The sequence below is a fragment of the Mus pahari genome, chromosome 17, assembly GCF_900095145.1.
Source record: "Mus pahari chromosome 17, PAHARI_EIJ_v1.1, whole genome shotgun sequence".
In the NCBI taxonomy this organism is placed as follows: domain Eukaryota; kingdom Metazoa; phylum Chordata; class Mammalia; order Rodentia; family Muridae; genus Mus; species Mus pahari.
The window spans coordinates 44111590-44122995 of NC_034606.1; positions in this window are offsets into that span (position 1 = coordinate 44111590).

The window sequence follows — 11406 nt, forward strand, 5'->3', positions numbered from 1 at the left end:
AAAAAAAAATAAAAATAAAAAATAAAAAATAATAAAAAAATAAAAATGGAGCCCCATCAGGGAGCCCTCAAGCTTAGAGTCCAGGGACTTTAGGACCGCTAAGGATTCCATTACCCACCAGAACTAGTTCTAGTGACATCAGCAACAGCCACAGGACGATAGCAAAGCCTGAAGCCACAGTTCTGGTTGGTTTGAGACAGGGTCTCACGTCGCCCAGCTGGCCTCCAACTTCCTTTGGAGTAGGTGATGAGCTTGAACACTTGGTCTCCCTGCCCTACCTCCCAAGCACCTGGGGCTCAGGTGTCATCACCGCCCATGGTTCCCGCTCCTTCTGCAAACCTCTGCAGTGTTCTGCCTGGCTCTTCAGCTGTGCAGACTTGGAAGAGAAAGTCCCCCCTCACAGCCCCCCGCTTGTCTCCTTTGGGGCTCACTCTGGGCTCACCGAGAGCTTCTCTTCTTCCTGGCGTCCCTTGTGGTTTTGCTCAGCCGCCAGTCGTGGCTCTGCTGACTTTACTGGGATGGACCCTAGGACCTCGCACACGCCTTTTCTCCATTACCAGTTTAGATGCAGTCCAACAGTCAGACCCCACAGAAGGGACACATTCATGGAGGTTGAGTCCTTTGTGGTAACTCCCTTACTAAGAAAGGGACCAGACTGTCCCGAGTCCGTTAGCTCTACAGTGGGGAATCTAACCGTGGCCACTCATTGTTAACCCACACAAGTATCTGGAACCGAGGATTTTGGCACAGGCTGAAGGTCATCTCATGGTGACATTTGCTAGTGACCTTTCTGGGATTCTTGTGTTGGAGAGAAACATTTCTTCCTGGTTATCCAGCCAGGAGCCATTTCGCCAATGGTTATGAAGGGGCCAGCACTCTCAAAACTCGGGGACAGAGTTTGGTTTAGCTCTAAGAGCAGCACAGGATGCAGCTGGCTTGAGGAATCCTCAATTTGCATCTGGATGGGGGAAGGGCAGAAAGAATGGAAAACGGGGTACCCAAATCCACCCCTCTCATCCCCTCAAAGTAGTTGTACAAAGTTACGTGGGACTTCTTGGCACACATGCACCCGGCATCTAGAATATAGGAAGTGCTCAATAAATATATTTTTTAAACATTGTGATTATTTTTGCTCAGTGCCTGGTCCATAATAGATGCTCAATAAATCTGACTTCCCACAAGGACTAGTCTAACCGTTGTTGGGGTTGGCTGGCTACTGGGTGGCTCGTGGCTGGATGCGGTGGGTGAGCGCCATGGACTCCTCTCTGTGTCTTCTTCCTGACTTTATGAGTCAGATTACGTGTCCCCATTTCCCAGAAGGGGAAACTGAGACCCTGAGAGGGTCATCCTCACTTTGGGCTTTCAATGAGTCTTTTTATCAGGGGTAGTTGGGAATGCAGGGTGCTGGAGTGGAGTCTCCAAGGCCCTCTGGAACAGCTACGTTTCCTCACAGGAAATCGGAGGCACCGGGGGCCTTCCAGGCTCGGGATGAGGGACGGTCACAGCGGCCCAGCCAAGGTCAGAGCCAACTTCGAAGACAGTCCAGCCCTGCCCCCAGCAGGCAGGTGAGCACTGCTAGCCACCAGCTCTCATGAGTGGTCACTGCCTCTCCCAATACCCTCAGTTCCGGTCATGTGTCCTGGGCGGGGAGGTCCTCTGTGAGAAGGGCAGGGCCCCAGCATGGGATTGAACTCCACTCTCTTCCGTGGGCTCTTGGCAAGATGTGAAGGACTCCATACAAATCCTTTGAAGCCGACCCCTCAGAGCTGTCCCCTTGGAGGCTCTTGCTATCTTGCTATCTCTGAGAGCCACAGGTGCACCCGGCAAGCTCTCGGGGCTCCCTCATCCAGACTCAAGATTGGATCTCAAATGAAACTTAGAGGGCAAGGCATACCCGACTGGCACAGTTACCCGCGGTGGAAATTCGGGCACCTGATAGCTTAGGGAGGGGAGTCCGGAAAGTGAGCAGCTTCTCTGCAGAACTCTTTCTGGAGCAGAGGAAAGTGGGTGAGAAGGGCGAGCTGCACGCCGCAGAGCGAGCGAGCCAGCCGCGGCTTCCCACCCGCTTTGAGCCAGGCTTCTAGGAAGACTCAGCCTCACTTCTGGGGTTAGGCTAAGACAGACAACGACTACCTGGTGCAGTCAGGAGCCTCACTCATCCCTTCACCTCATCCGCAGGTGACCAAGCCCTCTGCCAAGCAGGCAGAGCCAACCCGGCAGAGTCGAACAGGACCGCCACATCCTAAGAGTCCTGACAAGCGGCCTGAGGGAGACCGGCAGCTCCAGAGGACCTCACCACCTGCCAGGACACCAGCCAGGCCCCCTGAGAGGAAGGCTCCGATAGAGAGGCATCTGGAGAGGGGCTACACTGGCCCGAGGCAGCCTCTGGGAGGGTGGCAGAGCCAGGAGAGGCTGTCAGGACCACAAAGTCCTAATAGACACCCCGAGAAGAGCTGGGGCAGCCAGGAAGAGGGTCCAAGCCTGGGGGGTTGGCCGGAACTTGAGGGTCCCAGCCTGGAGGGGATATGGAGGGGCCCTCCCCAGGAGCACAGGGAACGGTGGGGACATTCAGAGGCCTGGGAGGAGTCTCCCGGTAATGGGATACAGGGGGGCCCCCCAAGGGGCCAAGGTAGACTTCAGGAGTTGTCCAGACCCCACCAGCCTACGCCTTCCCCAGAGAACTTCTGGGCAGGCCCAGCGGAATGTTTGTGTGCCCTACAGCCTGAGGCCAGCACAGCCATGGGCTGGAGGGCCGAGGGACCATCCCCTCATCAGCGTAGTGCTGAGAGGCCACCCGACCTAGATTGGAGGGACCTGCTAGGCCTTCTCCGGGCACCTGAGGATGGGGCCTGGACCCGGCTCCCAAGGCTGGACTGGGAAGGCCTCCTGGAGCTCCTGCAGGCTCGGCTGCCCCCAAAGGACCCGGCTAGGCACTGGCATGACCCAGCCAAGGCTTCAGGACCAGAGCTGGGTTCCTCAAGCACAGAGGACATCCTGAAGACAGAGCCGCAGACCCAGCCTGAAGGACGGGCGGAGGCCACCCTCGCCAATGGACACAGGCCTGGTCAGCAGTCTGAGAGCCCGGCACAGCTTCCCAGCCCTGCCTGTGCCTCCACCCAGTGGCCAACAACCAAAGTGACAAGCGGACCAGAAACTTCACCTCTGGCTGCTCTGGAGCAGATAGATCACCTAGAGAGCCATAGCCCATCGGACCTGGAGGTAAGTCTGCCCCGCATCTGAAGGGTGTCCAGCAAAGTCCGTTGTTTCAAACTGTGCCCCCCCCCGCCATGGGACAGCAAGGCACCTGATAGTTCTGTCACCAGATCACAAGCACTGTGCTAGGTCACATATACCATGCACAGAGAAGAAGCACCTACCACTGTCCCCAGCTTACAGATGATGAAACTGAGGCCCATACTCATTAGAATTTCCCAGGGGTCATACCTGCAGGAGTTTTGCTAAAGCATCCCGCTCCAAAGGCCCTGCTCACTACACCATCAGCCCCTCTCCCACCCTAGCCTGTCGACTGTCTAATTCAGTACAGAGACACCAGGGGTGCAGGGGTCAGATGGCATGGCCTCAGGTTGCCACCAGGCTAGGGGGGAGGGAAGTCAGTCACAGGATGCCCCAGGGGCCAGGGGTGGGGGTGGGGATTCAAAGATGCCTCCCACTGGTCTCTGGCTTGCTTCAGTCTGGCTTCTCACAGGGGAGGCAGGAGGTCAGAAAGATTGGGGTGTCTCTAACTTGAGGCTCAGGATCCTTGGGAGACCAAGGGATGGTGAGCAGGGTGGGGGTGGGGGGGTGGAGACCCCTAAGCCTTTTCAGTAGCTCACACAGGGAGAAGAGACTGGAGTGATCACTGGGTAGGCATGGTACTCAGGATGGATCCAGCACTGGGCCTGGTGTGTGTGTGTGTGTGTGTGTGTGTGTGTGTGTGTGTTGGGGTGGCTGCACCCTGGCTGTAGTTCTGTAGAAACACATGTGCCATACATGTATCATACATGTGCCATACATGTGTCAATTCAGCATGAAGGAGTCTCATGGATGACAAAGCGGAGAATGCCCCAGCTCCTTCTCTAATGAAGATGCTTGCCCTGTGTCATCCAAGGCCCCTGCCTCTGCCTTCTTCCCCATACTTTGCACTCACCATGCTGGACTGGCTGGAGGGCTCTGTGCATCATGTCTGTGCACATGCCATTCCCATCGCTGCTGCTGCTTCCATCTTCCCTTGTCACCTGCCAAATGTCTGTTCACTGTCTTAAGTCTATATCTAAAGTTCTGTCCTCCAGTGCTGATCCCACCTTGGGGCTGGCGGCATTCCCCTCTGGCCTTCACAGTTATGCTTCCATCATCTGTCACATCCGATATGTGTTTCCCTCTGAATCAAGGGCACAGGTCAGTGATGTGGCTCAGTGGTAGGGCACTTACGCAGCATGCTCAAAGCCCTGGGTTCAATTTCTAGCAACACAAGACAAGCAAGCACGAACTCTATGGGGCCAGGGGTTGTGAGTACTTTATCTCTGTGCCTCTGGCTCTCAGCCCAAGGCCTGATGGAGAGGAGGTGGCTGGTAGATCAGTGAATCTGTGGATGCTTCATGGCACACAGAGAGCGAGTGGATGGGAGAGTAGCTAGGTGATGGATGGACAAGTGAAGGATGGCTGAACGGATGAAGGTCAGATGGGCGGGTGAGGATGGGCAGTGGCGGTTGTTCAGCGATGGATGAGCATATGGCTGGGTGGGTAAACATTAAGTGGAGTATGATGGATAGGTATGGCATGGATGGATACATGTCTAATCAGTGATGAGTGACTGCTGGAAGGATGGGTAGATGGGTAAGTGGATGGGGGAGGCTACATGATGGTAGATGGGTGGCAACCAAATGAAAGTTGCATGTAGAGTGGCTAACATACAGTGATGGGCAGTGGGTGACAGGAGAGTAATGTGGGACACATGTGGGATGGCTGGATGGACCCTGTGGATCTAATAATGTTGGATGTACAGACAATAGCAGGAAAATTTAGAAGGTAGATGGAGGGTGAATCATGGGGACAACTGAGGCTAAGCTGGGGTTTTTCTTTTTCTTCCTTCCTTTCTTCCTTCTTTCTTAATTGTGTGCGCGCACACACATGCGAGTCCACATGCCTCATGTGTTTTGCCTTTTAAATTTTTATGTGCATTGGTGTTTTGCTTACATGTACGTCTGTGTGAGGGCATCAGATCTTGGAGTTACAGACAGTTGCGAGCTGCCATTGTGGGTGTTGGGATTTGAACCTGGGTCCTCTGGAAGACCAGACAGTGCTCTTAACTGCTGGGCCATCTCTCCAGCCCCAGCTGTGTCCTTTCTTATCTCCAGTTCCAGCCAGAGGAACCTGAGACATCAAAACCAAGCCAAGGCGAAGACTCACGGGCTGACCAGAAGCAGGCTGACTCGGTAGTTGGGTCCTAGGCTTGGGCACAAGGGGAGGGGAAAGGAAAGAACATCAGGTTGGAGGTGGTGGGATGAGCTCCTCCAAAGAGCTCTGGGACCATCATGACCCAGACTGGCTCTGCTATGAGGTCTTGAGAAGAGGAGCTTTGGAGGAGGTGGTCAGCTGAGCCACCATCAAGGGGGGACCTGGGTGGGGACGATCCTGGGGTCAGAAGCCGAGGGCTCTGCTTCTGACTTACTGGCACACTGTCCTTCCTAAGCAAATGACAGCTTGGTCCCAATAGTTCCTGAGAGCAATGTTCTTTTGGGTCTAGAGAGCTGGGCCAGGCTTCCTGGAGCTGGGGTCTGGAGTAGAAGAGTAAGTTAAAGGAGGTTCTGCAGCATCCTGGAGGACCCTGAAGTTCTGCAGGACCCTGGGGGCCAGAGCTCTATGCAGGGGGTGGCCACGGAGGTGTCCTGGGCCTGGCTGTAGTAGCTATGCCCTGCTCCTCCTTCATACCTGCAAACAGACTGTTCTCATGAGAAAGCTCTGAAGGAGAGCAGCAGAGGCAGAGGCAGAGGCAGAGGCAGAGGCAGAGGCAGAGGCAGAGGCAGTCAGCAGGTGGGCAATGTGAGGGAGGACTCCGTGGCTACGCTTTTTCCTTCTCCAGTGTCCCCCGTGCTGCCTCCTGAAAAGCCAGAGGTGACCAGTAGCCAAGTCTGGCCCGCCACTGATCAGAGCTGGAGACAGGCACATGCTGTCCAACCCGTCTGTACAGACAAGGGAACAGCCACCGTGTGGCTGGACCCAGAGTAGAACCCAGGACTCTGCTTCCCCTGCCCCATTGTCTTCCTGCTTCCTGGCTCTGATGAGTCTATGTGCCTGCGTGGTGGCCAGTCTTTTCTTCTGTGAAATGGGAAGGGGCACAAACAGCCTCACTCTTCCTCTTTTGGGGTGATTTCTTCATGCTTCCTGGAGCTTTGGGCTTTGTGAGCTAAGAGGAAATTAGCAATGTGGAAAGCCCCCACCCCACCCCAGGCCACCGCTACTGGACAGAAGTGTTAACTACTTCATTCATTCATTCATTCATTCACATGTTCCTACTCAGAACACGTAATGAGCATCTTCTCCGTATGCTGGTGCGAGTTGGGGAGAGGCAGCATGATGGTGCCATGTGGCGGTCAGGGCTGTGGGCTGTGACAGGAGCGTGGTCAGGGAGAACACTCCTTTCCCCAAAGCTCCCTGGTACCTGTGCTTTGATACTTCAAACGCCACTCTGGAAACTTACAGGTTCCAGTCAGAGGGCAGGGAAGTTCTGCCCCCTCTCCTCAACCTGTGACCTGTGGTGTGGCTTTGGGTTCAGTCTGTCTGCTTTGCTGCTGGCTCTGTTGCCCCAAGAGAGGTGACGTCATGATGGACACACTAGGGCTCTGCCATAGGCATCTGTATTAAGTCGGTGATCCATTCCTTGTCACTAGATAGTAGCTGCTGAGAGGAGGGTGGACCTAGACTTCCATGTCTTTTGGACATTTATATGTCTAATATGTATTCAATGTTTTTTTAAGTGTGCTTTTAATTTGGGTCTCACAGCCCAGGTAGATCTCAAACTTGCTAGGTTGCTGAGGTCAGTCTTGGATTCCTGGTCCTCCTGCCTCCACCTCCAAAGTGCTGAGATTACAGGTGTGCATGACCACACCTGGCTCAGATTCCTTGGTTTCTAATGTTAGAGCCAGATTGGCACATGCCACATGAGCTAAATGTCTGTGACCCGCTCCTTGGCAGTCTGCGGTTTGACCTTAGGTTTTTGGATACAAAGCCCAAGGGTGTGTGGCATCCTAGAGCCCCTGTTGGTCAAACACCATGTAGTACAAGCAAGGTAACTTTTTTTTTTTTTTTTCCTTTGCAGCCGTGATGAGGGAGGGAGGTGGGAGCCCTGGGCCTTGGCAGTGGCAGAATGGTCAGGGGAGGCTGTGGCCAGGGATGCCCCATCCCACGAAAGGGATCTACAGCCAACACCGGACCCTGTTTGACAGGCAGACAAGAGGCCGGCAGAGGGCAAGGCTGGGAGCCCACTCAAGGGCCGACTGGTGACTTCATGGCGGATGCCTGGGGACCGGCCCGCGCTGTTCAATCCGTACCTGCTGTCTCTGGGGGTCCTCAGGTGGCAAAGGGTAGGCTGGTTCCTGAGGGGTTGGAGGGGTGAGGGTGGATAGAGAAGGGAAGGGCGGAGGAGGCTGGGGCTAGCTAAGAGAGAAGGGGGGCTAAGAGGGAGGAGTGAGGGAACTTCACAGAAGGAGAGCATGCTGCAAAAATGCTGGCAGGCTCTGGAAGATGGTCTTTTCTGCCTCGGTACAGGCACAGACCCTGCAAGCTTTTAGGATGAAGGATGTTTGGATAATATGCAATTAGCAACTACTAGCCTGGGCCAGTGAGCCGGGTGGGGGGAGGGGAGAAGGAGGAGGGCCTCCAGGGGCTCTGAGTGTGTCTCAGACTTGGGCCAGGGCCAGTTTCACAAACATCTGGCCTTACGTAACCCATCTCCTGCCTAGAGAGGCCTGTAAACACTGGGGCCTCTGGTCGGGGCTTCTTCCAGGGCAAGGGAAGGAGATAGCTATGACAGTCCTCTCCTGCCCCTTCACAGCAGGCAAGAAGCAAGCAAGGGCTGGCTTGGGGGAGGGGGAGACAGTTGTGTCAGTGACTGGGTGATTCCTGGACTTTCTTGTTAGTGCTGGGCCACAGTGACACTGCAGGGTCCTCGGAGCCGGTCATTACAAAGTGGGCACTGGGGCTCAGAGAAATGAGCTGACAGTCAAGATGTCACCAGGCTGGTTTTGCACAGTCCCCAGTGAGAGCATTACAGGGGACGTCAGAGCACTGAATGTCACATCTGTCACACCTGTTAGCCAGGGGGTGGTTTGAGGAGCTGCCTAGGATTAAGGGGAAGGAGCCCAGGATGTCCAGAGGCTGTGGAGGGATGTAGGGGGTGGTGCTGTCCCTTCGGTTTCCCATCTCCGACAAGGATTCTGTCCTGCTGTTCTCTGTGGACAGCGGAACCCATAACAGCCAAGCAAACATGGCTAACTGGGTGCAACGGTCCTTCAAGCCATGCATGGGCAGGATTTGCCTTATCAAAATAGCTAACGGTCACCAGCACCCAGCAGGGCTGGGAGGAGCGGAGGGGAAGGCCTTGGTGGAGAGAGGTGTGAGGTAAGTGTGGGACTGCTGTCCGTCGTCTGTGTGCCACCCAGCAATTATTGTGTGCCTTCTATGCTCCCAGCCCCACATCCCATGCAGGGTGTGCCTGACTCTGTTTGGTCCTCATCTCAAGGACAATTAGATTCACACTGTCCACACACTGATGTGTGAAGTCTCTTGTTCCATGTCACACGTGGATATATCTGAGATGCTCTGGCTTGCTCTGGCCAATCTGAGCTTCAAATGGTTACAAACCCACCCTTGTGGTGCTGACTTCCCGTGGCCCTCTGGCTTGGTTACCCAGCATGTTCCTTACCAGACTGTGGCGGCTGAGACTGAGTGAGTCTGGGGGCAATGATGTTTTTTTTTTTTTCTGGGGACTAGAATTGTAAGTACCAGAGACCTAGGGCCTCCCGGAGGATTGCCGAGGGGTCAGAAAGCTGCCTGGAATTCTATCCCTGCCCATACCTGGCTTTGTAATCTTGGGCTATTGTCTCTTTCCCTGAGCCATATGCTCAGGCAAGGGGATGGGCGTGGGGAGCACTGGACCAGGAATCAGATGCAGGGAGCACGGGATGAAGGGTCAGATGCAGACAGTACAGGGCAAAGATTCCCCCACAACACACAATGTTGGGGATAGAAGCCAGAGCTTTGTGTGCCAGGCTGTATCATGTAATCATGTCCCTGGGCAAGGTACTTGGATGAAGGGATCACTAGATGAGGTATGGGAGCACTGCACAGTGAGTTTTTAAGTTTGGCTGGACCATGTTTAGACTGAGGCTTGAAGGGTGAAGAGAATTTTCCAGCCATCTTTCATCTTTTTACGGGGTAGCAGGAAAGGGAAAACTCTCTTCCTCTCCCTCTCTTTCCCCACACACGCATATACAGAAGGCAGGAAGGGAAGTGTTCCATACACAGTAGTCTAGAGTCCAAAGGTCTTCCTTTCCAGGGGAATCTAGAAGTCCAGCATTGTGCCCTTAATATGAAAGAGGCACGTATAAAAATTAGCACAGTCCAAGGAAGGTTATAAAGAATTCTAACCGGGCTAAAGCCAGTGTATTGAGCTCATCAGGATAACTGCAGTCCCTGGGTGGAGGGTACCAGAAGGTGAACCTCCATGGACAAGAGTCAGGGCAGGGGGCGGGTGCTTTCTGAGCCCAGGCCCCTGGTGGTAGGTTTCCTCTTCTCACTCACTCGCTAAGGGCTGACAACCTCTGAGGAACTCAGGCAAGGATGGGAACTGCCAGTGTCTAGAGTAAATGAACGCAACATACGGATCCGTGGGCTGTGATGAGGAGACCACAACAGAGATACCGCGAAAAGAACTCAGCTCGCTGGGCCTCTGAATCCTCATCCATGAAATGGGCCAAGACTCAGAGTACCATAGTCATCACAATATGCAATATACATTTCTTTAGTTTTGAGGCAGGGTCTTGATATGAAACTCAGTCTAGCCTTCAAGTCACTATTTTTAGTGATCCTTCTGCCCCTGTCTCCCAATTGCTGGGATTACAGGTGTGTACCACCATGGTTGTTTTGTTTTTGTTTTTGTTTTTCGAGACAGGGTTTCTCTGTAGTCCTGGCTGTCCTCGAACTCAGAAATCCGTCTGCCTCTGCCTCCTGAGTGCTGGGATTAAAGGCGTGGGCTACCACGCGCCAGCCCATGATTTTTTTTGTTTGACAGAATATTGCTATGTAGCCCAGGCTCATGCTGGATTGGAATTTTTTTGTTTGTTTGTTTTTTGAGACAGGGTTTCTCTGTGTAGCCCCGACTGTTCTGGAACTCACTTTGTAGACCAGGCTGGCCTTGAACTCAGAAATCTGCCTGCCTCTGCCTCCCAAGTGCTGGGATTAAAGGCGTGCACCACCACCACCGCCCGGCAGATTGGAACTCTCGATCCTCCTGTCTCCACCTTCTCAGCCTATACCAGCATGGCCAGCAAGAGCAATGCCTCTCTAAATCAAGATGGCACAGTATCTGAAAGTGCAAGTAATTCAGACTTACCCGTCCACACCTAAGCTAACTAGAGACAGCGAAGTTGTTTTAATTACTTGACTTGGTTAACATTCATGGGTAATCGCATCGCCTGTGAGATTCAGTCACAGCATATTCAAGTTCCTTGCTTAAACTAACAGGGTTGAATGGCTACTGCCACCCAAGCTTCCAGGGCATTCAGCAACTAATTCCACCAATGTCCCTCCTTAGCTTCAGGACCACAGTTAAGCTTCCACAGGCAAAGAAAATACAACACATTGATAAGGGAACTGGGAACAGGCGCAACAGGTGTACACCCACATCCGGGAACCCAGCACTTCTAGGCAAAAAGTCCCTCCTGGGAAACTTCCAGAAAGTTTGATGCCTCTATGTACCACTCCAGAACTCATGTGGTGCGCAGTTCACTTGCTAGAATTCTCTCCTCTCCCTTCTCCCATCCTCCCCAATCCTCCCAGTCCGGGAGATCTCGGCCAAGTAAGTAAATCCAATCTTTGAACCACTGCGTTCTCGTGGGTAAAATAGAAACAAATGGGCTCCCTTCTCAGGGGAGTACGAATGCCAACTCCGCGGGTAACTAGTGGGGCTCGTTGAGTCTTTAGTACAGCGCTGTACTGCGTTCGCCTTGCAACTTTGGCGCCTTGGCCAGATGCAACCATCACTCTGGCGGGGGAGAACTCAGCCTCTCCGACTCGGCCGTGCGACCGGACCGCCCCGCCCTTACGCGGTCTCCGGCGGAGTCACCTGCACACAGGCCCTTCCTTCCTGCGAACCGCCGGCCGGAGCCCGGCCCGCCCTGCCCGCCGCCC